Below are 20182 nucleotides of genomic sequence, written 5' to 3'. Positions count from 1 at the left end.
GAGAACATCCAAATGTTATCCTTTTATGTATTGGTACCCCATATGAGATTCTGTTTGGGAAAATGGTTTCCATGGCCATTTAGAGGAAGAAACTGTTGATCTAGCTCATCCCCCAGACTGATAAACAATTGTATTATTTTATGTAAAAAAATTTTCTTTTTTTCTGAGATGGAGTCTTGCTCTGTCACCCAGTGGTGTGATCTCGGCTCACTGCAACCTCTGCCTCCCAGGTTCAAGCGATTCTCCTGCCTCAGCCTTCCAAGTAGCTGGGACTACAGGCATGCATCACCACGCCTGGCTAATTTTTTGTATGTTTAGTAGAGATGGAGTTTCACCATGTTAGCCAGGATGGTCTTGATCTCCTGACCTCGTGATCTGCCCTCCTAGGCCTCCCAAAGTGCTGGGATTACAGGCGTGAGCCACTGCACCTGGTCATTTTGTGTAAAATTTTAATCTGTGTTAGCAACCTACATAGGCTCAACCAAACACTTTGAATGTATTCTTAAACTGTTTCAGTTAAGGAAAAAATGTTTAAGGTTTGTAGGAAAAAAGAAAATAAGACACAAAAACAATTACCAAGAAAGTCCCAACACTGTTTAATTAAGAAAGGCTCGGACAGAAGTATTTTTAAAATCTATTCTGTTTTATTTTTTTCTGTTAAAAGCCAATATGATATATTAACACAAATGATGAAACTGAAAATGAGAAATCCCTCCATTTTAGCAACTCTGTCCTGAATCAGGGATATGATTACGTGACAAAGGACCTCACGAAGGTCCGTGAGATGCCCTGTGTGATCCAGATCATTGCAACGGGAAAGTGACTTGCTGGGCCTATAAGTGGGTTGCTGAATGCTCCCTCAACCTCTCTCCTGCCACCCTGCCCAGATTTTAAAGAGCCTTGGGAAGGAAATGTTATACACACTGGGATCAGCACAGTAAGCTTGTGTGATTAATACTAGGTTTCCCTTTTTGGCTGCTTAGGATCAAAAAGGAAAAAATAAAGGTTAGAAAAAAATCCCTATCAAGCGTAACATAGGACTGGAAACACAGCAGTGGTTGGAACAAATTAGAACCACATTTTCATCATCTGGCTCCAATAACTGAAGGAAACACCCTTTCCTTCTTTGGGAGCCGTATTGCTCTCTGGAGTTTTGGGGAAGCCCAAAGGTGGAGACCACGTGGCCTCCAGGTGAGCCTGTAACTGGGGCCTGCCAAATCCTCTAATGGCCCCTTTGACACCCTTTCTCTTTAAACTACACCCATCTTGTCTCTTCCCAGGACGTGGTGTCTTTTAGGGATGAAGGGGATGGTAGCATTTCCTGGAGATTTGGGACATCCGACAACCCCCTCCCCGCCCCCATAACTTCTCAGCTGCCTTCCTGGCCCCTAGGGTGGAAGGGGACAAAATCAAGATCCTCATGTTTTGGAGCCATTTAAAAAAGTTTTATCAAAAAGTTTTGTTAAAATAGATTTTCTTATTTTTCAGCTTGCTTTTGTTCTTCAGTACTTACATGCTAAGTGTACATGCTTGCATATTCTTGCATATTTCACAATATTCTTTTAAAAAGCTGTTTGGTTTCTTTTGACAGGAGTTCAGATCTGGCTTTTGAGCTCTGGCACAGCAGAGGAAAGGTAGCCAACAATGGGATCTGAAACAGCCCGAGGGGCCTTCTCTCATTAGCCCTTTTGATACCCAGTGAAGTCACTCTGTCTTTACAGCATCTTATTTTTTTTTTTCACTTGTATCACTGAACTCTTGAGGTAATGAGATATCATTCTCTCTCTCTCCCCTATTTAAATATGCAGTCTGTGAAGGTGGGAACCTTAAATAGTGCCTGGTATATAATAATTGCCCAACAAATATTTGTTTAAAAAAATGGGAAGAAGCTTATTTAGACAGTGAAGGGCTTGTAGGGGGTGGGTGGGTAGGGTTGCTGCTCTGGGTGCAGTCTGAGGAAGTAGATATGGTGAGCAGGTAAGACATGCACATGGTCTTGTCCAGGATGTAGGAGTCCCAGCACCACAGCACATTTAAATACTTCTGGAATGTTTGATAATGATATTGAAATGGATGGGGGTTCCCTTGACCCCTTCACAGGACTTGTGAAGGAGTTGGCTTGTTTACTTGGCTGCAGCACTCCATCTCTTGTGGAAGTGAGCACATTAGCAGATGGGTATGGGAACCTGAACAAATGAACACTGGAACTGACTGGTCCCTTCTCTCTGGCAGGAGCAGGTTCTGTGTGGGCCCTGTGGCAGCATCCAAGTGTGTTACAATGCTCTTTTAATTCTGCTGTCTGGAAGAGGATGTCTGCAACTCCCCAGAGCCTCAGAGGGCATGTGTTATGATCAGTGCTCTTTTAGTGTTTGGTATTCACAGACAGCTAAGCGTTAACCAGGTCAGTGAAGGGTCAGGGTGACAGCCTTTTTTACCCTTATACCCTGCCCTCTTGATGCCTGAGTTCTTGTCTGGTGTCAAGAAAGAATCGGGTTACAAGAAATAATTAAAGGTGGAAGTGGCTCTCAGCAGGAATGGGAGCTGGAAAGGGGGTGGAGAGGGAAGATAATCTTCTGGAGTCCAGCAGTTCCCAGCTTAACTTCTCTCCTACCATAGTCTCCAACATCCAGCTGTTTCTTCTCCTCTTGATGTTTAGACACTTCTCTCTTCTGTGTGTATGATTGCTGAGTCTGGGATCTGGGGTTCTTATGGGCACAGCATAGGAGATGGGGTGCGCCAAAAGGCTTCGGGTGGGAAAACAGGGATAGTTCTCACTTTGGTCCACGGGTCCGGCTTGAAAGTGGAGCCCTCGCCAGGAACCCTGCCCTCTTCTACCCAATATTTCCATGCCTCTTGTCCTTATAAATGTCACGTCTTCCTTGAGTTCCTAGTGTCATCCAGTCCAAGTCAATGAGTCAGGAGATTTTTCTCTCAAACTGTCAAAAGCTGTTCAGAGTTATTGAAGACACTCAATTTGTTGCAGTTAGGGATGCAGAAACTTAGATGAATAAAAAATGTTATCAGATTTTAACTTAAGACCCTAATTGTTAGATGTTTATTTTCTTTAAGGCTTTTGGGAAAGGAAATAAAAAAATTTTAGGTACATATAGATGGCATGAAGAGGAATGCAAAGATTTATGTTTTTGACAATGAAGTGGATTTTTTAAGTGTTAAAAAAAGAATGATAATCTTTAGTTTAAAGGCACTGAGTGCAAGGACAATTAAGCAAGTAAAAGCCTCACTTTTTGAACTCAGAAAGTGATAGTTCATTGACTTAATGGATTTTCAACTTAGCAAAATTGCCTTTTAAAAAATAACTCATGCTGTTTTTCTCCTGAGAAAAGTGTTTTTTGTTTGTTTGTTTGTTTGTTTGTTTTCCATCTCAGTGTTTTCATAAGCCCTAAAGTATTTTTGCTTTCAGTCAGGCTTTTCTATATGGGTTTTGGTGTGAATATAGTTTTTAAGTTTCTTTATACACCCAAATTACTGCTCAGTATTTCTTTCATATAAACATGCTTTGAGTTGAACCACTAATTTTTACTTATAATATCTCATTTAGCTAAAGCAACTTCACAGACACCTTAAAACTTGCTCTATAATAGTGGGAATACTGAAAGTCACCAGGTCGCCATGGGACAAAGGGCATAGAATGTGCTCAAGGTGACTTTTGCCTGGTTATAATTCTGGCTGGCCCTGACTTGCACTGCATGTCAATTGCAGGAGTTTGTTACCTACCTAGGAGGGTTTCAATGGGAAAGAACCCTGCAAGCTGCAGGAAGTTCTTCATATGTTTACTGACATTTGACTTGTATTCTTGCCAAGAGGTAGCATGCTTCCAGGCATCACTGGGGGACACAGAAGCAAACCTGGGAAAATTGAAGCAGAACCCCCAAGATGTGATTGACTAGGTATATGCACTGGCATCCTGGCTCATGGGATGCGAAAAAGAATAACCTGTATATGTCTACAAATTGTTTCAGATTTGTAGAAAACGCCGTGATAGATTGTATATTTTCTGAAAAAGCAATTCCTCAGCATTTTGCTTACATATTTACAACACTGTTGAGAATGTTCATAATTATAATCATAGCCACAGAGAGATTGAAGATGTTTAAATTCAGCATCTGGTCAATCTGAGTGCTCTGGAAGGAAAGGAAATTATTTCTGAATGTATGTATTTCTGCATTTCATATCTAGATATTAATTCATGCTGTGATCAAGCAAACCCTCTCTGGGTCTTATTAATGCTTTACATTTATTTTGGGGCTTTTTCTTTGATTAGGTATTGTTACAGTAAGTAGCTGGTCAGGGATAAGCAAGACAGGAGAGGGCTCTCCCACCCCGTCTCAGGAATGTCAGGTGACATCAGGTGATGGTCAGGCAGTTGTTAATTGTCTCTCTAAAATAATGATTGGTCACTGCCAGTACTAGGTAAAGGCGGTTTCCCTATGATAGAAAAATACCTGAAACAGGTGAATACCAGTTTCTTGATAAGATCTCAGGAGTTGGGCAGTGGGCTCCAGCATGCGCATTAAGAGGCAAAATTACGGAGTTTAACTGGTCTGTGACGTTCCATTGACATTTGACTGGTGAGGGAAGAATGCCTCAAGTGAGCATGCGTACAACGCCAGTAAACACACTGTGCATGCTCCCCTGCCAAGTGCCAGCAGGTCACTGCAGGTGCAAACAGCCCCCCGCCAAGGGAGGAATCGGGGGAGAAGGAACGCAAGACCCCGGAGGTATGCCAGCATACAAAACCACAAGTCAAAAGATCAAACCACACACTGGTCCTCAAAGTTGCCTGCTTGGCCCTCTTCTAAGTATACTTTCCTTCCTTTTTCTTCCTGCTCGAAAGCTTTTAATACACTTTCATACCTCCTCTAAAACTTGCCTCCGTCTTGTCTTCTGCCTTAGGCCCCCTCAGTCGAATTCTTTCTTCTGAGTAGATAAGAACTGAGATTGCTGCAAACCCATATGGATTTGCTGCTGGTAACAGTAAAATTATTTTATTTGAAATGTTCACACCCTCTCATCATACTGCAGAAAACAGACAGTATCCATGTAACTGTCCTTTTACCATCCACTTTACTCCCATCTTCCAAAATAAGCAAATTATAGCCCTAAGTGGACGTTACGATCAATAAGAAAGGAAGCGGAGGGAAACATGTTTATATAATGGGGCAAGCACTGGACTACAGCTAGGGAAAATGATACGACACCCTACTGCTGCTAGCCAGAGGTGTAATGTTGGAGAAAGGTACATTTTGGGGTCATAATTTCCTTACCTAGAAAATAAGAAAAGTTGGCCAGATGACTTGTAGGGTCTCTTCAAGCTCAAATTCTAGGATTGGAATTCAGAGAGCAGCAGAAAATGGCTGTGAGACCCTCTTTGGGGACAGTCTCCCCCACACTGGGGATTCTCTCCTTTTTCTTCTCAGGGAAACGATGAGCATATTGTGAATTGTGATAGAGAACATTCAGCAGGTCGGGAGTTTGTCACCACTGTGAACACAGCTTCCAAAAGAAAAGGGAGAGAAGAAGAAAGATACTAAAACAAGAAAAAGAGTTTGATTTTAAAAAGATAAAATTTACACCAAGTTCAAAAACTAAACTATGCATCAAAATGTACACTCATGGTGTATGGATACGCCAAAAAAATGAAACAGGGTGAATAATTTTTAAAAAGGAAACAGTATTTATGTATAATCCAAATCAATCTACATGGTGTTTTATTTAAAGGATTCCCCATTCCAGAGTGCTTAGGAAATAAGAGTTTCTGGATGGCTGAGTTTACCCAGATACCTAAAGATTAGTTAATCTTTTAAATTTTGTAATTTATTTTTAATGAGAAACTTTCTAAAGTGTACATTTCCTTGTCTTACGAGACAGAGTAGATTAAATGGAACATAACATTTCGGCATAATTAGCCCTTGGGAATGTAAGTCTGAAGTGCTCAGTTCATAGTTACACACTCAGATGTAGGCATAGATGGTATGGCGTGTAGGCTGAAGGCTTACAGACACAACTGTGCTCCTGAAATGTGTTTGTGTTTTTGTAATTGGTGCTTTGGAAATTCTCTGTTATCAATCTGCATCACAGTTATTTGCCTGCTTCTCCTAAAGAAAGTGTGGCCTGAGGCTACACCAGCTAAATGAATTCCTGAGGAGTTGAGCATAGCTGCCTCTCAGAACATTAGCGATCTAATTAAGGCAGTCTTTCTAATGATTGCTCTTAGGTCCTTTGGCTTGTAAGCACTGTTCAGTGCATGGTTGTTCACATCCTGGACCACAGGCTGTGTGGGCCACCCCTCCTCTCTCCAATGTCACATGTCATGCCTCTTTATAGTCACTTCCCCTAGTGCTTTCTGCTCCCAGGTCTAAAACTGCCCTAACAGAACAACTCATCAAGGTCCTCTTCCCTTCTGATCAACACATGAACCAGCTGCCATGTGTTAGTGTAATCTTCCACATGTTAGTATTTGACTAACACATTTGGCGTACTGGCCACCGGATATTCAAGAGTCTTGTTGCTAAAGAGGCAATTAAAAGGATTGACAAAAGCCATTATTATAGTTCTATACATAGACTGTATTTGTTGAGTTATGATATGCATTGCTCTTTCTTTTCCCCAAATGTAAAAGGTTTTCCCTCCATCCAATGGGTTCTTGCTCCAGTTGTCAAGCCGGGCCCCCAGAGTTCGAGGAGGTGGAGAGGGATGGACAGCAGGACAACGGTGGCGTTGCTGCTCCTTACAGCAGAGCCTCATACCCGCGGGAAGAAATAGCAAGCCCAGGTCACGCAGCTGGTAAGAAGAAGCCAATTTGGGATTATTTCACTAACATCTTAGGTATCGATTTGCCTCAGCATAAGCTATGAGTTAAAACCAATAGAATCATTAGAATCACAACAGATTGAAGGCAGCATCTATTAGAATTCATGATGTTTCCTGTTGTTTACTCACAGGCAGGGAAGTATTTGGTTTTGCTGCCTGCATAAACATGATATTGGAATTCTTTCAAATATATTATTTAGTTTAAAGCTGTCTCTCAGTTCTTACTTTTTGTTTATGTGTACTTCAGCTCCGTATAGATTAACTTCAAATTGATTGTATTCTGCTACTTCTTTCAATTTTTACTGATGTATTTACTTGGTCCAGAGCGCTAATATAACAATCCATTTACATATGTTTTATGGCATGACTGGCTTTTTAGGTACCAACATTTTCTGAAAAGCAAGATTGTTATTTGCATTTATAGTGTCATATAAAAGATGTAGGATTTTATCCATCAGTAAATTTGTTGCATTTTATATTTATTGATATCAATATACTTTTCTACCCCTGTGATTTTATACCTTTGCCCAGAATGTTGGAATATTGCTGATTATGATTTTTGTATTGGTTCTAATAAGCAATATGCCAAATTTTTATGAGTAACATAGTATTTCTCCTATAAAACCACAGCAAAATCACTTTCAATCCTTTTAGTTTGATAAAAAGTATTTTATTTTTCCCCAAGAGTTCTTCGTAAAATCTACAGGTACCTTGTACATAGTGTGTGTTCTGTGTGCCCATTCACTATACATAGATCCAGAAGTTATTATTTTATGTTTTATTTCATCAAGGCTTGTTTAGCATCTTCTGAGTGATGGCTGTGAGCCTCACTTCCACTTCAGCAGCGGGGTGGTTTAGAAAAGCTCCTTCTAGCATATCGTGAGAACTGATATTTGAATGAACTCACAAAATACATGTATGTGTGGGATTTTCCAGGCCCACAAAGGGTCACTTCTCATATTTTATCATCAAATGTCCACCATTATTTTTCCTTAACCAGATACCTTTTATAGTCATGATCCCCCTATAGCCTTAGCATGTTAAGTAAGTCATCCGCCTGTGAACTATTACCCAAAAGAGGAAGAGGAGAAAGGATCATTTCCCCGGGACCGTCTTTGTCATCATGTGATTTGGGTTCTTAAGTAGCCACGATGTGTGATGACCACTTGCATTTCATGATTTTTGAATTCTTATTTTAAATTCACTTTCGTTCACTTTCGTTTAACAAACTTCTGTGTGTCTAACTATTTTCACTTCTGGTTCAAATTCAGGCACACTCAGAAGAGAAAAAGAGTGGTTTGTTTTTATGATGTTAGTATAACACAGTACAGAACTGTCTCATTTATTTATAGCTTGAGATTTATACCACCATCTAATTCCAAAAGGAATTTGAGGTGGTACATGGAGATGTTGACTTTGCTCTTATCTGAATGCCTTAAAATGTAATTTATGCTGGTTGTTGTGTCCCATATATCAGCCCCTTCTTGGCATTTGGTGATTAATGTCTGTGAATGGAACAAAACTCATACTGAAGGTATAAAACATCCTCTCATCTGTGAGGTCTTGGCAAGCACTGAGAAAACTGCAAGAAGAAATAATTTGAAATTGCACACTAGGCGCAAAAAAGTTGAATGGCTATTTTAATTTTAAAGGGGAACTGTGAAGGATAAAACCACTTTTATTTTTGAGATGGAGTTTCGCTCTCATTGCCCAGGCTGAAGTGCAGTGGCACGATCTCGGCTTACTGTAACCTCCGCCTCCTGGATTCAAGCGATTCTCCTACAGCAGCCTCCTGAGCAGCTGGGATTACAGGCGTCTGCCACTATGCCCAGCTAATCTTCTGTATTTTTAGTAGAGAACGGGGTTTCATCATATTGGCTAGGCTGGTCTTGAACTCCTGACCTCAGGTGATCCACCTGCCTTGGCTTCCCAGTGGTTACAGGTGTAAGCCACCATACCCAGCAGATAAAATCACTTTTTAAGAGGCATTTCTACCAGAAAATGGTTGATGCTCCCCTTTGTACTCTCTACGTAGGCAACACGCAATCATTGGTGCCCCCTCTGGGTTTCTGTCCTGTTGCCTCACTACTGGTGACCTTCAGGAACCAAGTCATGCATTTACATATTTGTCTTTGCACAATGTCACATGGAAAAACTCTGTGACAAAATAAGTTAAATGAGTTTAACATCGGTAAACAACGCAACTTTTGTTTTACTCTCTCTTTCCAACTTGGTTTCTCACATCATCCATTGGGAAGTAAAATAAGGAAGAAGAGGGGTAAGGTGAGGATGGAGGAGGAAGGAAGAGCTGAAGCAGACAGTTTTTCTTGGTGTTTCATTAGGTGACTGACCCCACCTTTAATTGACTGGCAGATGGCTTGATGGCTGTTTTTCAACCCAATTGACTGGATGTTTGGGCTCAGCAATTTCTCTTGGCAAAATCATGAAGCAATTTTGAAGCTGTCTTCACTGCTCATTCAGTTTCCTTTCTGTGCTGCCCTCCCTCACACCTTTGTGCTTTCCTCCGGGTACCTTTCTGGGAGCACAGCCTGCCTCTCAAGGACCCAGGGTGGGACACACAGAAGGGAGAGTTCTAGAAACAAATGGAGGATTAGGCCATGCAGAGGTGCAAGATCAGAGGCTCCCCTCTGCAGAGGCTGGGGAGCCACAGCCTTCATCACTGGGGTGGGGACCGACAGGCAGTGGATGCTGTGGACCTGGTTTCCTTATTTACACCATCGAGGGTTTCCAAATCAGAATCACTTATGCTTATTAAAAAGTCATTTTCCTTGCCTCTATTGTGGACCAACTAAATTATAATCTCTCTGGGAGGGACACAAAAGTCTGAATTTTACCAACCCCTTAAGGTGATTTGGGTGGACATGAAATTTGACCCCCAGTGGACTCTCTCATCTACATGATCTCTTATGACTCAGCTCTAACCTTTATAATGCTAAGGCCAATTGGGTTTGTCTCACTTTATTCCCTATAAGGAGAAACCCTGGGCCACAGATGTCCAGCAGGAACTCTCTGGAACCTTATCCTCATCAACCTTCCTCAGCACGTCATGCCTTGGCAGGCACTGTATGCAGGTGTGGACGGGTCACATTGCCCTCCCTGTGGAGCTGGGAACAAAACAGTGTGACTCCACTGGGAGCTGGTCTGAATGCAGCCTTGTGATGGACTCCTGCTGGTGGGCACCAGGGCACCAAAGACAGGAGGGGCAGAAGGAGGCTCCCTGCCAATGGGCCCGCCAGCAAGTTTCATGGCAAGGAGAGTGGCAGGATTAGACAGAGGCAGCAAATGACAGAGGTCAGGCCGGAGGGAGAACATTCTGGATGACATCATGGTCGCCAGGAAGCTGGGGAAAGGAGCCTGCTTGGCTAGACCACGCCAAGAGTCTGAAAGGGTCAGAGGCAGGGTCAGCCGATCCCAGAGGGAGTGCAGATACTTTCAGAGTGACCTCTGGTGCCGGGATTCTGGGGCGCTCTGGGAATGTAGGAATAGCCTGCCACTCTGAGAAACTCGCTGATGCAAAGTTCTAGAAACACAGCCAGCTGTCTGAGAGGAGTCAGGTCCGTTTAGGAAGATCGTTTTTTTCCCCATGGCTCACTAAAAACAAAATCTTCATCTCCCTGGGCCTCAGTTTTCTCATCTGTAAGATGTGGGTGTAGATGATCCCCGCACTATCCTCCAGTCCTCTGTTTCTATGGAAACTAAGCAAAATAAATAACACAGGAAAATATAAAAAGACACTATTAAACAAGATAGAGGAAAGGTGGAATGAATTTTCTGGAGAAGTAAAAGCTTGTTAAGGGCAGAAGGAAGCCTTGAGCACAGAGAAGCTGAGCAGCAGGCCACATGTGGAGCGGGGTGACAGGGTTGGCTCTAAGTCCAACACACACACTTTGGATTTGGCCTCACGGAGAAGCCAGGAGGAGGTGAGTGCTCACCGCTCACCTGAGGCTGGCTGAGGTCAAGGTACAAGCAAAACTACTCAAGGCAATCACTGCTCAGAGGATCCTCCAAATAAAATGGCTCATCCGCCTCAATCTGCTTTCATGGCTTCGTTGTTGCTTATGTCGCTTTTTTTTTTTTTTTTTTTTTGAGATGGAGTTTCACTCTTGTTGCCCAGGCTGGATTGCAATGGTATGATCTCGGATCACTGTAACCTCCGCTTCCCAGGTTTAAGCAATTCTCCTGCCTCAGCCTCCCGACTAGCTGGGATTACAGGCATATGCCATCACACCCAGCTAAGTTTGTATTTTTAGTAGAGACGGGGTTTCTCCATGTTGATCAGGCTGGTCTTGAACTCCTGACCTCAGGTGATCCGCCTGCCTCCCAAAGTGCTGGGATCACAGGCAGGAGCCACTGCACCTGGCTGCTTATGTAGCTTAAAAAAAATGCCTATGCATTAAAAGGCTTCAGGGAATATTCAGTTTGCTCAAATCCTTAGTGATGGTGAGCATCAGCTTCCAAATGCCAAGCATACTGTCCATAGCATGTTTTAAAAGCCTAAATAAATTGAAAGAATATCCAATGTACGTGTTCCATTCTGCAGCCCCAAGTCTCCTAGTGCCCCTCGGTTCCCCAGCGTGCCTCCTGTGTGTCTGGGTGGAGAGCGTCTTTGACGGGCACTGTCACAGGTGTGATGCACTATCCCTAGCTAGGGGCCCTCCCGTTCAGAAGGAGGGTGGCTCCTTCAGCAGGGGGACCAGCTCTAGAACGTAGTCCCAGACGAGTGCCATCGCCAATGCGTGTTATTTCCCACGTACCTAGAGACTCCGTTAGGAATGGGGCCACCTCATAGAGTCATACACACAGCCATTCTTTTGGAGCTTGGAATGCAGAAAACCCAGCAGCACCAGCTCTCTCTGCAGACAAGGTAACCAAAACCTCTTTTAAATCTCACACATTCCTCTGCACCTTCTGACAATAGGCATGGATGATGCCTCACTGAGGAATTTGTTCTTATCCATCTTGGGATTGAAGAGATATCCAGGTTGGGCCCCTCACACCGTAGGCTCCCATTGGAACACAGGAGTGACTTGCAGGGAGGCAGCCCACATCCCAGACGCTTTGCGCCTGTCTCCTGTCTCTGATTCCCAAAATGCTTGTGAGAAGAGTGAAATGGGAAAGTCACTTCTTCTCACTGGTTTAAAACTCTGACTATAGCAAAGAAGGGCTGCTTGTACTTTTACAGCAACTGAATAGCCAGTACCTAATGTACCGAACACAGGACACATTTGTTCTTTAATTTTCTTGATCCCAGATGGTTCTAAACTAAGGTTGTGGGAGCTTCTGTAGACCCAAAGCACTCCCTTGCTTGTAATAGACTGTCTTTGGAAGAAAAATGCAGGATCTATTAGGTGTCTTCTTCCTGCTGTAAAAACTGAAAAGCAGGCTTGGTCCTCTTAAAGGTTGTCGAAATAATTCACCTTCCTTCAACTCTGTACTGTCTAATTGATCAAGTGTACTTTAATTTTTGTCATCACATCTTTCATTTCCACATTTATAGGAGGTTCTTTTTCAGTGCTGCTTGTACTTGCTTCATTTCTCCTCATTTGTGTTTTATGCAGTCTTTTTCCTGTTAAAAGAAGTTACGCCTCATTTATCTTTTGAGCACATTTAGCCTACATATTTGAAGGTTTTGCCAAAAAATTCTATAAAATGAAGTCTGGAGTAAATTCATATTTTGATGGTTGATTTTGTTGGCTGTCTCTTTTAGTATTAGATTGCATAATGCATCTTTCTCTCTTTCTCAGACTAGAAGATTTGCAATTGCTTCCTCCTGGCCCTCTGAGCCTCCGGGATTCAGAGGTTTCAGAGCAGTTTCAGATGCCTGTTCCACTATGATGCTGGAGATGGCAGGTCCTCTCACTCGGCCAGCTGGCAATGTGGTTTACTGTCACATTCAGATGAAACTAGGAGCTGCTATCCAAAACCATCTCTCCAGAGTACATTTGCCGTGTTATGTTTTTCCTTGTTGAGTCCCTTTTTGTGATTAGGGAGAGCCCCACTCAGTTCCTGCCTTCAAGCTGCGAGCCTGCCCCCTGCTCCGTTTTTGATAGAGAACTCCTGGTCCCGCTTACCCAACAGAACAGTATCTCTTGGTAGCCACTGCCTGATTCCAGATGTAGGGCCTACTGGGATCCTGGTCTCAGCCACCTCACCATTTTGCATCTCTATTCCATTTCTGGTGCAGGAAGACGTTTGTTTTGCTGATTCTGGCTGAAGTTTTTTGTTCCCTCTTAAAATATGTTCCTGTCATCGCTATATTGCACTTATTACTATATGTGTGACCTCAAAGGGTGAACACTTGGATATAACTCCAAAAATGTGTTTCTATTTCTGCAAAATTTAATTTTTAACTTGTGCGAAATTCTGCTGTGCCTTCATGCATTTCACAAACACTTGTCAGTTCCTAATGTGTGCAGGTCATTGTTCCAAGTTTAGTGGAGCAGTGGGGAGAGATGTTATAAAGCTTTTCGACTTCCAGATGGTTTCAATTCAATCAAGGTTCAACTCTCATACTCAAAGAACTATAATGCAGACAATGCCCATCATCTTCTGAACCCAAATCAGAAGGCGTGGTCTGACTGTAATCAAGCAACTTGAACTTTCCAGTCTGTTTCTCGATCTGCAAAATTATAACCGTAGAATCTACTACTTTGGGTCATTTTAAGGATTAAATAATATAACAGAAATAAAACACTTAGTATCTGGCACAAAGAGATGAGATTAACTATACTTAATAGGCACTGTATCAACTTTAAGTATCACGACATGTGCACACACACACACGTATATGTGTCTATATATAGAGAGAATAGTTTCTTAAAAACAAAATATTTTACATTTTCTGTTTCTTTGTTTGTTTCGAAATGGAGTTTCACTCTTGTTGCCCAGGCTGGAGTGCAATGGCATGATACTGGCTCACTGCAACCTCTGCCTCCCAGGTTCAAGTAATTCTCCTGCCTCAGCCTCCTGAGTAGCTGGGATTACAGGTACACACCAACACACCCAACTAATGTTTATTTTTAGTAGAAAGGAGGTTTCACCGTGTTTGGACAGGCTGGTCAAATTCCTGACCTCAGGTAATCTGCCCCCGTTGGCCTCCCAAAGTGCGAGGATTATAGGTATGAGCCACCATGCCCAGCAAAACAAAATATTTTTGTTTTAAAGTTTTTTTCTCCTTAAATTCTTTTAATTGAACTGTGATGGAATGAACTTTTCTGTCCCCTGGACCACCAATATTTTGATGTTTCCTCACCTTGCCCAGGAGAAATTTTTGCAGCAGAATAATGCATCCATGTTATGCACAAGAGAGATTTGTTTGTCTTGAAAGGGTTCTTTTTTAAAGAAGGTAAAAAGTCACTATCTCCTCCTTGAATGAAACTAGGAATGGAGTTCCAAGGGCTTAGGCACAGAACCAGCAACAAAGGAGGTTCTGGAGGTGGACAGAAGGTAAAGAGAGGAAGAAAGGAAACCAAGGGAGAGGAACTCATGGATGCTCATCTGAGAAAGCCTCTGCATGTCTGAGAAGTGACCCAGTGAGAAGATATTTTATACTAGGCTCTGTATTCTGAGAGTATTTGTGATTGGCTGTGAGTGTGATGGGATTCTTTTCTGGTAATGGGTATCTTTGAATTCACTGCTAGAATGGCTGAGTGATGCCCATTTTTCCAAGGGTAGAACCATGCGCCAAAAGCTTGATTCCCTGGGATACCAGATGCCCTGGGATGCCCTAGATTCACCACAGGCAAAGCTAATTGTGAAGACTGGTGAGAAAATAGTGCCTACACCAAACATTTCCCTAACCCACATATAGATATTTTGGTCCACCCAGGAGGGGTGTGGGCACTTTACATCCAATGTCTTAAGACAGTGGAATGATGCAGTATTTAAAAGAGACTTCTGCAAAGTCTAAGATGAGTGGACCCCAGAGCAGGATAGATGCTGTGCGAGTCATTGGACAAGAGAAAAGCTTCAGAGTGATTCCTTCCTGATCAGAAACAGCCCATGGACTTTGTGCTCAAGAGATCTTTATTTTATTTTATTAAGTTCTGTGATACAAGTGCAGGATGTGCGGGCTTGTTATATAGGTAAACGTGTGCCATGGTGACTTGCTGCACCCATCACCTAGCTATTAAGCCCTGCATGCATTAGCTATTAATCCTGATGCTCTCCCTACCCCTATCCCTCTGACAGACTCCAGGGTGTGATGTTCCCCTCCCTGTGTCCATGTGTTCTCATGGTTGGGCTCCCACTTATAAGTGAGAACATGTGGTGTTGGTTTTCTGTTTCTGTGTTAGTTTCCTGAGGATGATGGCTTCCAGGTCCATCCATGTTCCTGCAAAGGACATGATCTCATTGCTTTTTATGGCTGCATAGTATTCCGTGGTGTATATGTGCCACATTGTCTTTATACAGTCTATCATTGATGGGCATTTGGATTGATTCCCTGTCTTCGCTATTGTGAATAGTGCTGCAGTGAACATATGTATGCATGTACCTTTATAACAGACTGATTTATATTCCTCTGGGTATATACCCAGTAATGAGAATGCTGGGTCAAATGGTATTTCTGATTTAGATCTTTGAGGAATTTCCACACTGGCCTCCACAAAGACGTCGTCTAAAGTGCATTCAGTAGTACAAAACTGGGATGATGATATGCCAAGCACTTTTAATTTTAGTTTTCTGGTATTAATAACCACAAGCAGAATGTTGGCTGATGGCCCGTTTTGATGATTACAATGAGAAGGCTGTAACAGAGGTAAAAGACTTGTGCACGTAGCTAAGGCTGCTGGGATCATGCCTATCAAGATCATCTGGAGGAGCACAGAAAAAAAGGAAACCTTTAACATGATTTGGGAAGGATTTAGAGAAAAATGTCAACAGCCATCCTCATTTTTCACAGCCTTGGTGTCATAGCAATAATTTTTCTAATGTGCTGAAATTCTTGTAAGTTAAAACAGCCCTCATGAGCAGCCACCTTATTTCAGCAGAAACCAGATAGTGTTGAGATTCATTTTTGAATGTTCTTGCGGATTTTTCTTTTTCCTTTTTTTGTGACAGAGTCTTGCTTTGTCTCCCAGGCTAAGAGTGCAGTGGCACAATCATGGCTCACTGCAGCCGGGACCTCCTGAGCTCAAGTGATCCTTGCACCTCAGCCTCTTCAGTAGCAGGGACTAGAGGTGTGTGCCACCATGCCCAGCTAATCACCTTCTGGATTTTGAATGGTATTGCCTCCCTGCCCAGGAAGACCTGGAATGCTCATGGACTGCTGGAGTGGACGCAGGCTCATGGGGACAGGGCTGAGGGGTGCTGGGTGGTCTGCACATGCAGCTTTAATGTGTAGGTTCAGGTTTATGTTTCTCTCCAAGAGTTTTATATTTGTCTTCAAGAGTTTTAAATGTAAGTTAAGACCCACTCAAAATGAAGCAAGGCCACGGCAGTCAGTCTAAAATAAAGGAGTGAAATTGGAAATCGTAAACGTTTGTGGTCAGAGGTCACAAAATGCCTGGCTGTGCCAAACCCAAACCGAGCAACATGAGATGCTTTGGGCCAAGCCCAGGCTCAGAACATCTGTGTCTGGAATGGCCCAGATTTTGTTCTCAGATTTTATCTGTTTTTCATCATTACCACAAATACCAATACAATGTCAAAATAGAACCAAATTCTGCAATGGCACGACCAAGGCTTCCTTTAGGGAAGAGTAATTTTTCCCTTAAGAGTGTTAGCTGACTGATCCTTTATAGCACCTGGCTCTGGTTACAAAATTCATACAATCAGGATTTAAAAACAGATTTCTTTTCCATGTTACTTTTCCTAATCTAAGGGCTGCAACCCACTAAAAACAGCAATTTGCTAATTTTCCCGATGAGTTCCATTTTCCTCTTCACAGTTCCGTTTTACATCCATGACTTTTTTTTTTTCAGTGATGCCTTAAATTCTTACTGCTTGCCTCATTTGAAATTTATGACATTTAATGAATTCTTTGTCATCAGGTTGACAGGTTTCTTTCTTCCTGTTTCTTGTCCCTTTCATAACATGACATTTGGAAACTTGGACTTTAATATTTTCTAAGTCTTCTTTTTAGCTCTGTTTGCTCTCTCATGTTTTTAGAATGATACTTTTACCAGTTCTCAAGTATTGCCAAAAGGAATCAATTAACATTTTCTCTAGATCTCGTCTTGGAAATAAAAAGATAAATACATTCTTCCATGCTAAAAAATAGAACAGAAGATCGTCCTTGTGTGCATCCTGGTCAGTTCAGATTATGAGTCTGTTGAGAGAAAATGGACAAAAGAAGGCTATTGAGAAAAGAATATCAAGAATTCGTTTCTACAGTCAATTAAGTAATTAAGGAGAACATCATGTGGTAACTAGATTATTAGAGAAATACTTTTTTTACTGACAGACTATATACTTAAAAGAATACTGTCTTGTCTTTTTTTTATTGCCCTTTAGGTTCTGGGGTACATGTGCAGATCATGCAGGATTGTAGCTTAGGTACACACATGGCAATGTGGTTTCCTGCCTCCATCCTCCTGTCACCTACATCTGGCATTTACCCCCATGTTATTTCTCCCTGACTTCCCCACCCCCACCCACTGTTCCTCCCTTGCCCCCCACAACAGACCCCAGTGTGTGATGTTCCCCTCCCTGTGTCCATGTGTTCTCATTGTTCAACACCTGCCTATGAGTGAGAACATGTGGTGTTTGATTTTCCATTCTTGTGTCAGTTTGCTGAGAATGATGGTTTCCAGGTTCATCCACGTCCCTACAAAGAACACAAACTCATCATTTTTTATGGCTGCATAGTATTCCATGATGTATATGTGCCACATTTTCCTTGTCCAGTCTATCATTGATGGCATTTGGGTTGGTTCCAGGTCTTTGCTATTGTAAACAGTGCCACTATGAGCATACATGTGCATGTGTCTTTATAATAGAATGATTTATAATCCTTTGGGTATATACCCAGTAATGGGATTGCTGGGTCAAATGAAATTTCTATTTCTAGGTCCTTGAGGAAGCCACACTGTCTTGCACAATGGTTGAACTAGTTTACATTCCCACCAACAGTGTAAAAGTGTTTCTATTTGTTCATATCCTCTCCAGCATCTGTTGTCTCCAGATATTTTAATGATCACCATTCTAACTGGCATGAGGTGGTATCTCAATGTGGTTTTGATTTGCATTTCTCTATAATCAGTGATGAGTATTTTTTCATGTTTGTTGGCCTCATACATGTCTTCTTTGGAAAAGTGTCTGTTCATGTCCTTTGCCCACTTTTGGATGGGTTTGTTTGCTTTTTTCTTGTAAATCTGTTTTATTCTTTATAGATTCTGGATATTAGCTCTTTGTCAGATGGGTAGATTGCAAAATTCTTTTCCCATTCTTTTGGTTGCTGGTTCACTCTAATGATTGTTTCTTTTGCTGTACAGAAGCTCTGGAGTTTAATTAGATCCCATTTGTCTATTTTGGCTTTTGTTGCCAGTGTTTTTGGTGTTTTAGTCGTGAAGTCCTTGCCTATGCTTATGTCCTGAATGGTTTTGCCTAGGTTTTCTTCTAGGGTTTTTATAGTGTTAGGTCTTATGTTTAAGTCCTTAATCCATTTGGTGCTAATTTTAGTGTAAGGTGTCAGGAAGGGGTCCAGTTTCTGATTTCTGCACACTGCTAGCCAGTGTTCCCAACACCATTTATTAAACAGGGAATCATTCCCCATTGCTTGTTTTTGTCAGGTTTGTCAAAGATCAGATGGTTGTAGATGTGTGGCATTGCCTCCAAGGCCTCTGTTCTGTTCCATTGGTCTATATCTCTGTTTTGGTACCAGTACCATGCTGTTTTGATTACTGTAGCCTTGTTGTGTAGTTTGAAATCGGGTAGTGTGATGCCTCCAGCTTTGTTCTTTTTGCTTAGGATTGTCTTGGATGTGCAGGCTCTCTTATGGTTCCATATGAAGTTTAAGGTGATTTTTTCCAGTTCTGTGAAGAGGGTCATTGGTAGCTTGATGGGGATAGCGTTGAATCTATAAATTACTTTGGGCAGTATGGGCATTTTCATGATATTGATTCTTCCTAACCATGAGCATGGAATGTTTCTCCATTTGTTTGTGTCCTCTCTTATTTCCTTGAGCAGTGGTTTGTAGTAGTTCTCCTTGAAGAGGTCCTTTACATCCTTTGTTAGTTGTATTCCTAGATATTTCATTCTCTTTGTAGCAATTGTGAATGGGAGTGTGCTCATGATTTGGCTCTCTGTTCTTCTGTTATTGGTGTATAGAAATGCTTATGATTTCTGCACATTGATTTTGTATCCTGAGACTTTGCTGAAGTTGCTTATCAGTTTCAGGAGATTTTGGGCTGAGATGATAGGGTCTTCTAAATATACAATTATGTCATCTGCAAATAGAGACAATTTGGCTTCCTCTTTTCCTAATGGAATACCCTTTTTTTTTTTTTCTTGCCTAATTGTTCTGGCTAGAACTTCCAATACTACATTGAATGGAACTGGTGACAGAGGGCATCCTTGTCTAGTGCTGGATTTCAAAGGTAGTGCTTCCAGTTTTTGCCCATTCAGTATGATATTGGCTGTAGGTTTGTTGTAGATAGCTTTTATTATTTTGAGATATGTTCCTTTGATACCTAGTTTATTGAGAGTTTTTAGCATAAAGGGCTGTGGAATTTTGTCAAAGGCCTTCTCTGCATCTATTGAGATAATCATGTGGTTTTTGTCTTTGGTTCTGTTTATGTGGTGGATTACGTTTATAAACTTGAATATGTTCAACCAGCCTTGCATCCCTGGAATGAAGCCTGCTTAATCATGGTGGATAAGCTTTTTGATGTGCTGTTGCAATCGGTTTGACATTATTTTATTGAAGATTTTTGCATCTATGTTCATCATGGTTATTGCCCTGAAGTTTTCTTTGTTGAGTCTCTGCCAGGTTTTGGTATCAGGATGATGCTGGTCTCATAAAATGATCTGGGAAGGAGTTCTTCTTTTTGTATTGTTTGGTATAGTTTCAGAAGGAATGGTACCAGCTCCTCTTTGTACATTTGGTAGAATTCAGCTGTGAACCCATCCGGATCTGGACATTTTTGGTTGGTAGGCTCTTCATTGTTGCCCCAACTTCAGCCCTTCTTATTGGTCTGTTCAAGGTTTCAACTTCTTCTGGTTTAGGCTAGGGAGGGTGTAAGCATCCAGGAATTTATCCATTTCTTCCAGGTTTACTGGTTTATGTGCATAGAGTTGTTTGTAGCATCTCTGATGGTAGTTTGTATTTCTGTGGGATCTGTGGTGATATCCCCTTTATCATTTTTTATTCCATCTATATGATTCTTCT

General features: G+C 41.8%; 1 long non-coding RNA gene across 2 annotated transcripts in view; it reads left to right on the top strand.

Annotated features, from left to right (window-relative positions):
* Positions 1-20182, top strand: part of LOC141581669 (uncharacterized) — a 129259-nt gene that overhangs the window by 46952 nt on the left and 62125 nt on the right. Inside the window, exon 2 of one of the 2 annotated variants that reach the window (XR_012514450.1) lies at positions 6641-6804. The exons of the other annotated variant lie outside the window; for it this stretch is intronic. This is a non-coding gene — a long non-coding RNA (uncharacterized LOC141581669). The remainder of the gene's footprint in view (positions 1-6640; positions 6805-20182) is intronic. 2 annotated transcript variants of the gene reach the window in all.

The sequence above is a fragment of the Saimiri boliviensis genome, chromosome 16, assembly GCF_048565385.1.
Source record: "Saimiri boliviensis isolate mSaiBol1 chromosome 16, mSaiBol1.pri, whole genome shotgun sequence".
NCBI lineage: Eukaryota > Metazoa > Chordata > Mammalia > Primates > Cebidae > Saimiri > Saimiri boliviensis.
Note: the sequence above shows the minus strand (reverse complement) of the source record. Positions and strands in the feature narration are given on the sequence as shown.